We start from the raw sequence: 16,904 nt of genomic DNA on the forward strand, positions 1-16,904 counted from the left end.
GCCTTTGGGGTGTGCGACCTGTGCCATTGCACAGGGCGCATTACTCCAGCAGGCGGAAGGGGGAGCTGTGCTGGCTGCCTTCCTCTGCTTGTGTTTCTAAAGTGCCCAGGCCCGGCGACTCTGCAGCTACCCTTCTGCCCGGGCGCTCCTTCTCTGCTCAGTGGCATAACTACCACTGTAGCAGCAATAGCCGCTGCTAGCGGCGCCACCGAGCATGTGGGCGCCTGTTATGGCTGCTGCTGTGGTAGCGAGGCCACATTCAATAGTATCTACGTCCTTAGGATACAGATACCATTGAATCCTATGGCAGAGCAAGGAGGTATCTCCCTGCTCTGCCATTTATTAGGCTACACGATCCCTGCGCAGGTCGGCGTGATGACATCACTGGATTACGCCGGCCTATGCAAGGATCCCGTTGGTGAGTACAATTTTTTTGTTTTATTTTTTTTGGGGAACTGTCTACAAAGTGGAGGTGGGGGGCATTATGGCACGGTCAACAAGGGGGAGGTGGGGGGCTATATGGCACTGTTTACAAGGTGGTGGTGGGGGCTGTATAGCACTGTCTACAAGGGGGAGGTGGGGGGCTGTATGGCACTGTCTACAAGGTGGAGGTGAGGGGCTGTATGGCACTGTCTACAAAGGGGAGGTGGTGGCCTTGTCTACAAAGGGGAGGTGAGGGGCACTGTTGACAAGGCGGAGATGGGGGGCTGTATGGCACTATATACAAGGGGAGGTGGGGTTAATGTCTAAAAGGGGGAGGTAGGGGCACTGTCTACAAAGGGGAGGTGGGGCTGTATGGCACTATCTACAAGGGGGAGATGGGGGTCTGTATGGCACTATCTACAAGGTGGAGGTGGGGGCTGTATGGCACTATCTACAAGGGGTAGGTGGGGGGCTGTATGGCACTATCTACAGGGGGGCTGTATGGCAAAATCTACAATGGGGGGCTGTGTGTGGTGGGGACATTATACTGTGGGGAGAGGCACTAAGGGGGCATTATAATGTGTGGGGGCCTCTAAGCGGATATTATACTGTGTAGGGGTACTACAAAGGGCAATATCTTGTGTGTGGCACTGGGGGGGGGGCAGTATATACTGTGTGGGAACACTTAGAGAACAAAATACTGTGTCCTTAAAGGGGTTATAATATATTATATTATTAAATATTATTATACTATATGGGGCAGATATGGCGGCATTATACTATATGGGGGGTACTGAAGGGGTGTTACACTGTGTGGTGGGCAATATACTGTGTATGGGCACTTAGTGGACATTATACTGTGTGGGGGGCTCTAAAGGGGGCATTATGGTGCGTGGGGCACTATAAAGGACATTATACTGTGTATGGGCACTTAGTGGACATTATACTGTGTGGGGGGCTCTAAAGGGGGCATTATGGTGCGTGGGGCACTATAAAGGACATTATACTGTGTGGGGGCACTAAAAAGTGCATTACACGGTGGGAGGCATTATATTATTTTATGGCGCGTTTTTGTTTTATGATGGGGAGGGGCGCCGAAAGAAAATTTCACACGGGGTGCCATCTATCCTGAGGCCAGCCCTGTTCACAAAATAGCCTCTGAATCCAGTGTTTTTAGAGCTGATTTTTGAAGCGTTATGGATTTTTGCAAGCATTTTTGGGACGTATTTTGAAGTGTAGTTTGTAGTGTCAATGTCACTTCTCTTTTACAAAGCTTAGATTTACAAGGTGTTTTTTAATTCAGCAGTGCAAAAGATGCCTCATATGAACTACACAGTGTATTTAACATTGAAATCAATAGGTAGTTGTTTGCAGGCGTATGTAAGTGTATTTCGGGGCGTAATACGAACATTTAATGCTCTGAAATACGCCTGAAAATAAGCTATGTGAACATGCACTTATACTGGACTTCCCACCCATCTTCTTCCTTGTAGAACTGCAAGTCTCAGCACGTCTACCACATCCTGCACTTAATAATCTGCATATTGTTCCAGTGTAGGAGTCGCATTGTACTTTCCAGAGAAAATATGACAGCGCAGCTACTTCACTTGTGAAACCAGACTGCCACACACAGGCTGACGCCCACATTATGCATGTGCCCTCCCTGGTAGGAGTTACTCTAGGCAGCCAGTGAGCTGTGGAGGGGGCAGTTCTGCTTTGTGAATCATTCAACAGAGGGTGAAGTCCTAAAGTTTGTAGTTTATATAGTATAGCAAGGACCGAGGCAACTGCATTGCTGAAATTCATCCCTTCTCAATTACCCTTTGTTACAAGGACAATTATTATTCTGCGGTGAGTAAATAATAGTTTAGTGTGGAGTTCTGCACATTGAAGATTTTACTTGCTTGATACTTTAGCCTCAATGCCCATGTGTCTGTTGTAAAATGAATGGAGTAACAATGTGTCTATGTAATAGATACACGGAAAGATTGTATTTTCTACATAAAGTGATACAAAGTTTTGCCATTGAGATAAGGTAAAATTGCTAAATGTATGGACAAATCGTATACGTTTATTGATTTTCTCTGATCTATATACAAATATGCCTGTAGTGTTTGATACAACTTTGTGTTTTAGTACTGATGCTAGTATCTAAACATGTATCTTTAAGGTGCCCATAGATATAAAAAAAAAATCACAACCAAAGGGGGCAAACTGCTTAACTCAGGGGGGATGAACAAGAGAATTATAGCCCCAAAAAAATGGATGATTTACTGTACCCCCCAATAGCAGAAACCATAGTGTGTCTAGCCGTGAATGATATACATTGGATTGTCAAGGGATCCAGACACCAATGTCAGGATCTGTCAACCTCAATCTATGGGAGGTGACAACTATTGTCCTTGTTTGCTTTGTTCCAGGCAGTAAAATTTTAACTTTTAGGTTCAGTATTAGAATTTGTAGGTCGGAGCTAGGTCATTACCGTCAATACTGGGGCTTCTTCACAGCAGATTTTAAGGAAACCTCAGACCTTAAGACTTGTGAAATACATTTACACAACCAGTAAATGATGATGTGTGAGCTCGCAAACCAGTGAGTGTAAGACGATGATGAATTATTCAAGTGGTTTAATGAGTTATACAATGCACTGGTAACACTTGCCTTGCAGATACATATATTGAGTGTGGCTACTTCTGAAGAAATTGGCCAAGAACGCATGTCTGTGTTGCATTAGTATAAGGAAGGTAAACATGCTTCAATGCTATAGCCAGACACATTTAGTTTATTTTTGAGTTTCCTATTGCTAAGTAGCTGTTTGATGTACCGCTGCTCTTCTGAAGAAAAAAAAACCGGAGGCCTGTTATCAATTGTGAACAGACAGCAGAAATGTTTTCTCTGTTTCTGTTTAATGGCAAAGTTCAGATTGTTCGCTCAAGGCCCATTCGACGGGCACCAGGATTGTTAGAATTGTCCAGCTGAAGAGTATGTGCTCTGTGTGCTGGGGGAGGGGTACCGCCATCTAACTATTCTGCCTTGACCAGGGTATTTAGATAAAGGACTTGGACAACTCAGTGAATCTTTGCCTGGGTGAGGGACAGCCTCGCTTCTTCTGTGCCACTTCACACGGTAGTATTTGATCAGTATTTTACATCAGTATTTGTAAGCCAAAACTAGGAATGGAACCTGCACATAACTAAAGTATAATGTAAAGATTTGCACCTCTACCACCCACTCCTAGTTTTGGCTTCCAAATACTGATGTAAAAAACTTACCAAATACTGACCAAAATGCTGCCATTTGAAAGCAGCCTTAAGCCTCATGCACACGACCGCATTGATTTTGCGGTCTGAAAAACCACGGGTCCCTTGCAGTCCACCGGTACGCAAAAAAACGCTTGTTGTGCATCCGTGTGTCACCAGGACTCACGAATCCACAACAATTTACCAGTAGTAGTGAATCCAGAAATCCGGACTTGTCTCGAGTTTTAGCGGTCCGGATTTGTGGCCCCCACACCGATACGTGTAAATCACGGTAATGTGCATGGGGCCATGGCAAAGAAAGGGTCCACAATTTATCCGCAAAAATGTGGCAAAGTATATGTGCGTATCTCATGTGTATGTACACATCATGCCACTTTTTAACACAAATTATGTTAACAGCTTATACTCTGTTATTAAGACATTTATAGAAATCCAAAGAACCCCTTTACTGACACGGATATATCGGTTTTGTAGTCAAAAATGCAGATGACTAAACTTGTGTGCTATGGCCAACACTTTTTTCTGTGCTAGTTTTATTGCCTGAGGCCCTTTGTGTTCTTCTATTTTCCAAAAGCTGAGCAGCAGATGTTTTGTTTCTTTATTTGCACGTATCTGTAATGGTGGGGGATTTTACTGTTGGCTGCCCATCTTCACATTCATCCAGCATCACTAGGAAAATAGTGATGCATATGGCACATGTTATCATTTGTCTGTAACACTGAAACTTCTTAGCTCCAACATGCTCTTAAAGGGACACCCCTTCTCTAAATGAGGACCTGCTGTCAATCAGCTGGTTGCCGTGGGTTGGCAGCTGAAATGTGGTAGACATGTGGTATTACATGGCAACCAATGAAGTTTGTTAATCCTAGTTAACTCAGTCCTCTAGCTAACCACACTTTACAGTAGCTCTCCGCTCTGGCTAATACAGTATAAGAGAGTCCTTAGGACCTTCTCTATTATGTCCTTATGCCCTAATAGAGCATATAGACAGGGGTTGTCCCACTGGGGAAACCCCTTAAATCTAGACCTTTAAATTCTGCATATGGAAGTGATGGAACCAGAGTAGTACATGCTGAATCCTCTGAAATTGACTACCCAATTCCAACATTGGCACAGAGCCATATTGTCAATATAATCTGCCTGCCTGCAAAATATTAAGCACATTCACATCTGCGTTGGAGGCTCCATCGCAGATTCTGTCCCATTTGACGGAAAAAATAGTGCAGCATGTGGCGCTATTTTTTCTGGCAAAATAACAGACACCATGTCAGAACCCAACGGACACAATTATAAGTCATTGGATTCCGTCATGTGTCAAATCAGTCAGAGCTTAAATTCCATTTTATTGCTTTTATGATGGAACAGAAAAACGGAATTCATAATGCAGATGTGAACTTAGTGATTTCATCATTACTCTTGCATGGACAACAAAGGCAGACTACGTACCCAGTTTGCCAGATCTGTTTCAGATTCAACTTTCACTAGTATGTTATTTGCTCATCAGTTTTGATTATTTGTCATTTTGCTCGGTTCTTACTCCCCCAATTGTGACGCGTTGAGAAATAAAGATTATTATTGTCCTTCTACGTTGCTGGCCTGGGGAGCACCAGTTTTCATGAGTGATGTCAACTTGTGCTTGACTTCTTTGCCTTAAGTCCCTCATTACCTGCATGGTGTCAGTGATTGTTTCCTGCATTGTATAATGGTTTGAAGATTGAAATATTTGTGTAGGTTTATAGAAAATGTTCGTTGTGTTGACTTCAATTCTTGTTGTAACATTTCTCTTGAGTCAAAATTGCTGGGAAAAGTGATTCAAACCAGATGCTGTGGAAAAGTTTACTTGTAAGAGTAACAGCTAAAGTTCTTGATTCATTGGCGCATGCCCCAATACAAGGAATTTTAGATAATTATGTATATTAGTCATATGTTTCTGAACATGGATGAGCATAAATGGCAAAGTGCCTGAAGAGGAGAATTTGACAAAAAGCTATTCTTAAGTGTTCAAAGGGTTTTCCCATGAAAGATATTTATAAGTGTCTGATCATTTGGGGTCCATCCACTACTACCCTAGATCCCGCGATATGGAAACAGCTCCCTTTTACTGTACATAGACTATAGTAAAGAGTAACCATACACACTCGGCCATCTCTCTTCCAAGAACAGAGTAATTTTATCCCCTTACCGACATTTGACATGACTATATGTCATAGTAGGGGGAGTAGTATGGAGCTGGCTCATGGGCTGAGGCCACTCCATACGAAGGTGTCAGATGTTCAGGGTGGGCCATTTATATGGATACACCTAAATAAAATGGGAATGGTTGGTGATATTAACTTCCTGTTTGTGGCACATTAGTATATGGGAGAGGGGAAACTTTTCAAGCTGGGTGTTGACCACGGCGGCCATTTTGAAGTTGGCCATTTTGTATCCAACTTTAGTTTTTTCAATGGGATGCGGGTCATGTGACACATCAAACTTATCGAGAATTTCACAAGAAAAACAATGGTGTCCTTGGTTTTAACGTTACTTTATTCTTTCATGAGTTATTTACAAGTTTCTCACCACTTATAAAATGTGTTTAAAGTGCTGCCCATTGTGTTGGATTGTCAATGCAACCCTCTTCTCCCACTCTTCACACACTGATAGCAACACCGCAGAAGAAATGCTAGCACAGGTTTCCAGTATCCGTAATTTCAGTTGCTGCACATCTCGTATCTTCACAGCATAGACAATTGCCTTCAGATGACCCCAAAGATAAAAGTCTAAGGGGGTCAGATCGGGAGACCTAGGGGGCCATTCAACTGGCCCACGACGACCAATCCACTTTCCAGGAAACTGTTCATCTAGGAATGCTCGGACCTGACACCCATAATGTGGTGGTGCACCATCTTGCTGGAAAAACTCAGGGAACGTGCCAGCTTCAGTGCATAAAGAGGGAAACACATCATCATGTAGCAATTTCAGATATCCCGTGGCCTTGAGGTTTCCATTGATGAAGAATGGCCCCACTATCTTTATCAGAAACTTGTAAATAACTCATGAAAGAATAAAGTAACGTTAAAACCAAGCACACCATTGTTTTTCTTGTGAAATTCTCGATAAGTTTGATGTGTCACATGACCCTCTTCCCATTGAAAAAACTAAAGTTGGATACAAAATGGCCGACTTCAAAATGGCCACCATGGTCAACACCCAGCTTGAAAAGTTTCCCCCCTCCCATATACTAATGTGCCACAAACAGGAAGTTAATATCACCAACCATTCCCATTTTATTTAGGTGTATCCATATAAATGGCCCACCCTGTATATTACAGCTGACACCTCACACTAAGAGCCAGGATTGGACATTTCTTAGATCCCAGCCATTTACCCAGGGTCAATAGTGACCACAGCATTTAAGCCTTTAGAAAGAGGGGTGAAACACCCTCTGTTAGTCCATTGCCCCCATCTGCAATGCGATCGTGGTGTGCCGATAGTTCTCATGGCAGCCTGGGGGCCTAATGAAGGCCTCCAGGTCTGCCACCTTGGTGCTCCTATTAAGCCCTGGCAGGGCTTAATAGGAGCCGATAACAATCACAGTACATCGCAATACCTAGCTTTTGCAGTGTATTGTACAAGTGATCTAACCTTCCCTTGTTCAAGTCCCCTAGAAGGTCTAAAAAAAAAAAGGTAAATAAATAGTAAAAAAAAGATTTTAGTAATGTACAATTTTTGTACACCCTCACCCCACTCCATAAAAGGAAAATGTAAATGGCTATGGGTCTCAGAATATGAATTGTTAACAAATAGTAAATCATAACAAAAATATATAAATTTGGAATCGCCGTAACCATATGGACTGGCAGAAGAAAGTTAACATGTAATTTTTACCGGTGAACGTCGTAAAAACGAAACCCAAAAAACAGTGGAGGAATCGCAGTTTTTTCATTCTATTCTAACCCACAAAGTTTTTATTTTTCGTTTTTCAGTACATTATATGGTACAATAAATGGTGCTGTTAAAAACTACAACTCGTCCTGGAAAAAAACAAGCCCTCATACAGCTATGTCAACGGAAAAAGAAAAAAGTTATGGCTTTTGGAAGATGGGGAGGAACACTTATTAGGTACAATCCACAGACAGATGATAATGTATATACAAGCAGCATTAGAGCAGGTTAACATCAGAACTGGAGGAGAAGATTTATATATTGTATAGATTTCCTTTATACTTACATCCTTTCTTTAGAATATACCGGAATCTTGCAGCATCTTCCCATGTTAATCCAGTCTTGACACCTCAAAAAGTTCAAGTGGTAAACCAATAAATATCAAGATGAAATGAATCTATTCCGTGACATCACTGTGGATTAGGTTGGCTGCCTTCAAAGTGTATATGTAGTTGGGTATATAGGATATGATAAGTAGGATGTTTTAGTTCTCCCTATTTTTTAAATGGACTCAAAGATGGTCACGTATCAATATTGCTGCAACTACTTAGCCATGCCCCTGTTTGGTTCACAAAAATCACATGCGGTTATTGTGGCCATAAATCGGACGCTAAATGCAGTCACATTGTGGCGTCTAATTTGTTTTGGGAGCAGTGGAAAAGTTTATTGCATAGGAGAAAAGTGGCGACAGGTGCACTTTAATGTGTATGGTTGGATTTAGTAATACGTAACCTTTCATGTGTTTTCTATTGTCTCATTAACACTTTATATGATCAATTGTTATTGTTGTAACCTTTAAACATTTACTGATATAATTGTACAAAGTCACAAGATGTTCTTTACTAATAGATCTCGGCTATTCTATTTCTACCTGAAGCGTTGACAGACATTGCTATGTAACTATATTACACAGACAAGATCAAACAAATAGAGAATCTGCGGGAATATAGCTGAAAGAACGAAATTCTAGATCTGGACTTGTTCTAATAAAATGTCTGCTATAGTTCAGTACTTGAGTAAAAGAAAAGGAGTCCCTATAAATATTTGTCACATCAATGGATGAGATGTAAATGCAGCAAGATGAGCCCTCAGGGACCGAATTAAGACAGTATTGGTCTGGAGTGCCTTGGGACCACCGGAGGAAACGACCCTGAGGACTCACCCTCCATCTATACACAACATGTGCACGTCCTCTTCTAATTGACTAGTAAACATTCTTATCAGAGACATATTATTAATAGGGTCTAATAGGTTATTTGTGAATCAACCCATAACTTCTTTTTATGAGCCGTTTTTTTATGTGCTAGTTTTTAAAAACGGCCACGTGGAAAAAGCCCCGTGGGAACGGAACGACATTTTTCCCATTGAAATCAATGTGCAGATGTTTGTAGGCGAGCAGGCCCCACATTTTTAGCAGTTTTTCGGGCCTGAAAATAGCCCGTGTGAACATACCCTTAAGGGGAAACTGGTGCTATTAGGGAACTGAATATGAAGCAATTCTCTAATATATTTTTACTTTTGGAATTATTCCCTTTATGAGTGCGAGCAATTCTATAATAAAGAGGCTGTGGTAAGACAAAATTCTCGTTCTCTTTTACAATGTCATCAAATTATTTAATAAGCATCATTAATATTAAGTGGAGAATAAAAAAATAATTGTTAATTTATAGGAGGCTTTCAAGAGGCTTTTACAACATGTCTAAACTTGGCCATTGACATAATTCTGCACACTTAGAATACCTGAATATGTATGTTTACTGCCATAGGGGAAGTGATAAGCTGCAGACACCATTGGCATCGCTTATCTCTGGGGTGGCAAAGGATCGGACATGTTAAAATCCAAAATGCCTAATCCTTGAGTACCCTGATTTCTGCTATAAAGGGGCAGTTGGGCTGCCCCCATAAATATTTGATAGTTGTGCGGTACTGTTTTACATACATGGGTGATACCTGTTTTACATACATGGGTGACCGTACATGGGTGATACTTCTCTATTGACACATGGGAAGAACGAAGACCTGTTAGTATTTTAACTTCTAACTTCATCTGTGTTAACACCTGTCGTCCCAAGGACCTTAATGGAATAAATAGAAAAATGTATACCAAAGTGGTGTGCTGTTCAGTACTTCATAAACGACATACATTGCTGAAACGGATGACAAAAGATGACTATATAAATACAAAAGTTCTTTTGGAAAAAAAATATTGTCAAATCTGTTGTATATGTTTTATGGTCAAAAGCCAAAATAGATAGATGTGAACACTCTCAATAGATCAACAGATGAGACGGATGAATGTACATCATCAACCCAACAGTTCCTGTTTCCTGTGACTGATGGTTTCCTGTTCTCTACCGTCACATATAAATTACATTGGTGTTTGCTGATGTTTTTCTTCAACAAGTTATACAGTCCAGATTACCAGTAGATTACAAACACATTTGCTGCATTCATATATACAGTGTAGGTTAAACTTAGGTAAAAACGTATTCTTGAATACTAGGACATTGTATATACAGTATATGCATATTCCTAATAAACTTGTATTATTCTATTCTAGTTGCTTACTTTATGGGAAGGAGTGATCCAATCATAGAACAGGGCAGCGGTGGGGAAATCTAAATTCTCCACTGCTGCCCTGCACGTCTGGGTGCAGAATACAGGACTCAGTATAGCAGCGTTTATACTGTCTGTGATGCAGGGCCAGATCAAGACTGGTGGAGTCCCCCGGGTAATACATGTTTGGTCGGGCAATAAAATAAGTTAAGTTAAGTTGTTCTGCCATAATACTTTCAAAATAATTGTGTCTTATACTACCCAAATAACACCACTATTTAATGCAAAAAGAAGTTCAATAAACCTAATGCCCACATAATAGCCTCATACAGTACCTAAGTAACAGTGGCCAAATAATACCACAAGTGCCATCTTGATATAAATGTGTAACGACCTGCCAGGTTGTAAGTTTGAAGTGGAGAAACTACCACTGCACCATGATGTCCATATGCTCCAATAGAACATATGGACAGGTGTTGTCCTGATGGGACGACCACTAACTCCACCTTCCAGGACTGGTTTTAGGGGGTGGCAAACTTGTCAATTGCCTAGCGGACCACCATATACAAGAACATAAGCAGCAAATTAACTCTACCCATTATTATTTAGTGTTGTATGGTGGTATGATTTGGGAATTGAATGGTAGTGTTATGTGGGGACCATATGGCAGTATTATGTGGGCTCTTTAAGGGATTATTGACTCTTCATGGGTATTATTTGGATACTGCATTTTATTTTGGCACCTTATAGTGTATAAGTATGTGGGCTGTATAATCATGGCACTATATGGTGGATTATGAAGCCTGAGAGGGAAAGCTCTACTTTGTTTGTTGCCCAGGGCCTCATTTTTTTTATTTTTATAAAACTAGCTCTACCCTCCTCCAGCCCTGTAGACTGGCCAGCATATGTTTCTACATAATGCAAGGTAAGGTGCTGGGGGTGCTATGTACAATCAAGATTTCTTGAGTGTAGAAGGTGGATATATAATTTCTCACTTTTTTTTAACAAAGTGTTATTAAATCACATCATTGTCTAGCCACATGTATATGATGCTTTCACTACAATCCACATAAAAAAAACCCAGAGGACTTTCTGTAAAACTGAACCTGCGAGGCACGAAAACATGGGCTTTCCATTTGTAAAGCTGAAAATTTATAGGCCACAAGTGGGTCTTTAACTTAACATTTCTCTGGAAAGTCAGATTTTGAACATTTCTGCTTCAAAAACAATGATTAATATATGGATGAGGAGTTTGACTTACGGTTCTCTGGTAAATGCCACAAAAGGGGTACTCCGGTTCACGTTATTATTTGTGTAATTTAAAGTTATGGAATTCTCTAATATTCTGTACTAGACTATATATTGGAAATTTGTAGCATTTAAAAACAGAAACCACGATGCAGTGCACAATCCGTCGCACAAGGAACACCAATGGCGCCTGAAGGACCCCTTTGACTTATAATGGGGTCTGTTGGGTTCAATTAGGATGTCTGCTGTTTTAATTGGAAGAATAGTGCTGCATTCTGCAATATTTTTCCCGTTAAATATGAAAGAATGTGCAGCGAAGCTCCTGACGCAGATGTGAACATAGTCTCAGTCTGATAAACTGGCTAGACAAAAACTATAAAATATAATAAAATTTGCTAAGCCGAACTTTGCTAAGCAGTGAACCCTAGGCTATCACGGTCTTGCTAAAAGCAGACAGGTGTTCCATACTTAAAAACTGGGAAATACGGCATTGCCCAGGGGGAGAAATTTTTAACCAAATTGATATAGTATATTGTAGATTGAAGGCAATTTGGTTATTTTAAGAAAAACCTTTTTATTGCAAGTGTATAACTATAACACACAACATAAGCTTTGCTTTCTTTTCATGTAAATAAAGTTTAACCATTGTATAATGAAAGTTTTACAACTTTCTGATATACTTTATGTTTCAATTCATTCATTTTCAAGATCTTGCCTTTCACGGATTGGCCAGAAGATCCACTTGCGAATTAGCCCTACTGTAGTTCAATGGAGCTTATTTGGGGATAGACGGTCCCCTGTCGTGCTGATTATGAGATTTTAGTAGATTTTTTATAGCGCTGGCGGGGGACCGAAAGTCTAGTTGCACAGTCTTCCTTCATGACGAAACGACACTTCGTCATGTCACCTGCCCCACTGTACTCTATGTAATTGCTGTACTACTGCTACATCGATTACATAGAAGAGAGCGAGGCCGGTCACATGACGAAGAGTCGTGTCGTCATAAAGGAAGACTGTGCCACTAGACTTCCGGTCCCCCGGCAGTGCTATAAAAATCGATTAAAATCTCATAGTCAGAACGACGGGGGACCGGAAAGTATATTAGCGAGTGTAGTCACATACTGCAGTGAGTACACTGCTAATACTTTTCAGTCACCACATAACCCATAGCCCCTTTAAGACCTAATTACATACAAATGGACCATTTTCCAAGTAAAGCTCCACCATGGAGTACCTCTGCATACATAGCAATTTTGTCATATAAATGTATTTTAGAAATCCAGTCTGATAACTTGCAGGCGTTTGCTGCATAATGCGGACATAGACTGTCCTAACAGCAGTTATTCCCATTGCAGCTGTCATGTATTGGCAGAAGGGTATTGGCAGAAGGGTATGCACCCAACTTAAAATAGCTCAGAACATGGAAAAACTTATTGAAAATCCAGTGCATCAGGAGTCATGGAGCAGTGACAATATGCAATCAGTTATTACATAACTTGCCAAACAAACTGTTTACAAAATAACTATTAAAAAACCACGGAAAACTTGAAATGTGGATAGAGTTCATCAATTTATAATGGGAAACAGCCTTCAAATAAATCCCCCAATGACTCAAGTTATAAAAAAATATATATTCAGGCCATTCTACACATTGGAGGACCTGTCCTGTCCTGCATTACACAGACAACCCATTGATATGAGTGGACACTGTGTAATGCTTCATTTCCCCTGTGGGGGCACTGCAGGGAAATTAAAAACGTACTGCCTGGTTTTCTCACCGATTACAGTTAACTGATAGGGTTCCCAGCAGTTGGACATTTTTTAATCAGCATATTGTTAAGAACAACTCACAGAAAAATAACTATATTAGTTTAAAATCACTGTATAGGCCATACGTAGTCATAAAGGCAGGTATAACTCCTCTCGGCAGGATGCAGACGAACCACAATGCTACTTAGAGCGAGATTACATATACTGATGAAACACCTACTCACATGCCTACTATTCAGCATATTGTTAAGGTACAATATCTAACAAGTAGAAACAGTCCAAAGCGGAGAGCCCCTATAAGCACCAGAGGTTGTGGATACTACATCTCACAGGCCGCAGTGTTCACTGTGTAGAAATAATAGCAGAAGTAATTAATTCACCTTTGATTTCATATTACTCATCCTGTTAATGAAGACAGCTTACACTTCCATGCTGTAAATACGGTTTACAATGTGGAGCTTGAACTAGAAGATAAAGGGCTTTCTGTCACACAGTATGAGCTGTATTTTGTGAGTAAGCCCCAGCGCTAAGAGCAGCCTTTGTTGCCTGAAGAGGCCTTTTCCAGGCGTGGAGGCCTGATGTGGGTAGTCACAATGTGCCTTAAAATAGCCCAAATCAGTTTCATGAGGTTTTCAGCGTTTTGTATTATTCTATGAGCGTCCCTGTTACACATTGCATAGTAAATGACTATTACAAAAACACATGACTAAATGCAGAAATACGTCATTAAATAACTAAACGCACAACTTAAAGGCTCACAAAAAGTGTAATAGATCACCAAACTATCATTTGCCATTTGCCATTTGCCATTTTGCCATTTTTAGCATTACTGTCCCCTTGTCTGGCTATTTTTTTTTCTGTAATATAAATAAGTCCACAATTCTGTGTAGATTCATATTTGTGAAGATTAATAATTGTAATTAAAATATTTTTATATTTATAAACTACACCAAAAAAACGGCATCTAAACTGCACTGTGTGAATATACCTAACCAGGTAAAAATCTTTGCTACTACTTTTGTTGTCCCTCCATACCTTAGAAATGAACAATAGCTTTATGAGAAACGCTGTGCAGTGTAGCATGATACCTGGCATGTTGCTTAACCGATGAATTTCCATTGCATTGACTTTTCTTGTTGCTGTCAAGATGGAGCAGGTTTTCTTTAACTAGAAAAAAGGTCTTATACAGCAGTTTATCATTTCGGGCCATCAATAATAGATCGCAGATGGATGTCCTTAAATATTTAATAAGCCAAGTACAATGGAATGTGTTATCTAGATACTTATGTCCTTTTATAAAGCAGCCATATGCTGTTAAACTGTCAACAATTCCGTGGTCAGAAGCGTTTTCCTTTTTCCTAATAACTATATTTTTGATCGTGTTTATATTGACACCAAATTTTTATACATCAAAATTAGATTTACTAGCTGAAAACCCTGTGATGAAAGGCGGACAGCCATTATTGAAACTTAACTGTCCCCCAGTTCTGAAAAATAAAGAACTAATTATAAACCCTTTCTCAGAAACTGACATAAATATATGTGTTATATATGTATTGAAACCCTTTCTCATGATTGGCATCAGGCATGAGCCTGTGCCATCAGAACGGGAAACTGTCCGCCACTGATAACCCTCTTTTCCGTCCTAACAGTAGAGATGGGAGAGAGTTTCATAATTGTCAGTATTAAATTTTCTTTATCAGAGTGATCCCACTGTACAGCAAAGCTGGTGCCCCTTTGTTATTGCCAATGAAACCCTGGTGACATCATCACCATGGTTTTCTATGACATCAGTCAGTTTTGGGTTCTAGTGAGACTCAGATGGTCTGTCTTATCACTCGGCATGCTGTAAGGCAGGAATTACCATGCTGTAAAATTAGCTACTACATCAGGGGTGTTTCCCTTCTTAGTGAACAAACAAAAAAAAAACGTTTGTTTAGCATAAATAAATGACCATAGAGTCATGGGAAGGGGATGAGAGGGCAATAAGCTGTTCTGGGCTGGAGAACTATTATTGTATGAACAGGAGGCTCATTTTGGTTTTTGCTATGGAGCACCTCTGCTCCATGTACATTCCTGGTTGTGAGAGAAGTTAAAGTTTTAGGATTGATGATGTCACACATCTCCATACTCATTTCCAATATAGGAGAGCCCATTTGAAGAATGCTTTCGGGGGGAAGGTGTATGACAAGTTTAGTTTATAGCCAAAACTGAGTTTTGATGGCAAGTACAGCTAGCCCTTTCTTATATCATTGCGCCTGAATAAAGTAAAAAATGTCTTTTATGATTTTGAATTTAAGTGACTACTACAAAAAAGTGACAGCTACACATAGCCTGAGAAACCTGAGATGTGTTTAGGGGTGAAGTTTACCTATATATTCACTAGGGACCTCCCCCATAGTCAGTATTACAGGTGTACGTGCAGAAATCTAATAACAAGAATCAGTTCCATTGACCATGAAACATCCTGAATGGGTTTCTAAAGTGAGTCACACTGGGAAGCCCCCAAATCACTGAAGGGCATGATGCTGCAGAGACGTAATATTCTTAGTATTTTAAGAATTTACACCCATTATATGCTAAAGGATGGGTCACTACTGTGAATGTTTTATGGTTTTGTGCCATCACCCATACTCTATACCCCGTTTACATCTCTAGAACCTGTAGGCACAATATGTAGGCCCTTCGTATTGATAAACCCATATCAAAAGCGAAACTATATATTATCAATCTAGAACCTTTACTACTATAGGAATCATCTACCAATAGAGATACTTCTGTGAGAGATACCATTTGTATAAAGGTTTTATATTGTGAATATCAACTACAATCCATTACTGACCCTGATAGGGAGGCCCCTTACCTACAAGTCATCCCCTAGGTGCATGCTTCTGGTGCCTAATGGAATAGTCCAGTCTCAAAATACCCCAGTACACACAATAAGGAAAATAAGTTTTCTTGCTGATTAAAGTTTGTCATTTTATTCATACATTAGTTTCATGTAATGTTTCCAATGAAAAATGAAAATATATGTGAACGAATATTCAGATGTTTTGGTCCATCCCAGGACTTTGTCAATGTTGCTATAAGAAGAGGGTAGTGTGGGTTCCAGTGGTCAATTCAGGTGTCTGCTACGCTCAGAAGTGAGTGCGTTTCCCGCATGGAAACATTACATGAAACTAATGTATGAATAAAATTACAGACTTTGATCAGCAAGAAAACGTATTTTCCTTATTGTCTATGCTGGGGTATTTTGAGACTACATTTGGGAAATCCATCCCAACCCTGATAACACCACACCTTACTCCAGGACTGCATCTCATTTTTTCTTTATATAATGGAATAATCCAGACCTGCCCATACTAATAATTCCGGTGCCAATGTGTTACTCCTTGTTGTGTTTCCCTGAATTTATATCCTGCTTTTGGTTGAAGATCTCCCTATAAAAGATGGTAAAATTGTGTAATGTAAGAGTGAGCCATACCCATAAGATGTCCCACCCGCTCCCAGTTCCTTTTTCTTTCCTCCTCCACTGTAATAAATGTCTCATAAAATATCCTACATTCCTATGCAAATCCTTGATAAGAAAGTTCCACTTCCCTTCAACTATAATATAAGAGAATTCTGTTCTTATAATTCCATTATATAATAGAACTGGAGGGAGGGGAGAGGCATCAGAAGGTGCTTGGACCTCCAACGGGCAGAACCGAGATAACTTTC

The 16,904-nt window shown here is 40.2% G+C and overlaps 1 protein-coding gene across 2 annotated transcripts in view; it reads left to right on the top strand.

Moving 5' to 3' along the window:
* Positions 1–2,174: 2,174 nt before the first annotated feature.
* LOC142662058 (leukocyte antigen CD37-like) overlaps positions 2,175–16,904 on the top strand; it is a 95,957-nt gene continuing 81,227 nt past the window's right edge. Inside the window, exon 1 of one of the 2 annotated variants that reach the window (XM_075839909.1) lies at positions 2,175–2,274. The gene's annotated coding sequence lies outside the window, so the exon portion shown is untranslated. The remainder of the gene's footprint in view (positions 2,275–16,904) is intronic. The other variant, XM_075839908.1, reaches the window with a different exon arrangement.

This window comes from Rhinoderma darwinii, chromosome 10, assembly GCF_050947455.1.
Source record: "Rhinoderma darwinii isolate aRhiDar2 chromosome 10, aRhiDar2.hap1, whole genome shotgun sequence".
Classification (NCBI taxonomy): domain Eukaryota; kingdom Metazoa; phylum Chordata; class Amphibia; order Anura; family Rhinodermatidae; genus Rhinoderma; species Rhinoderma darwinii.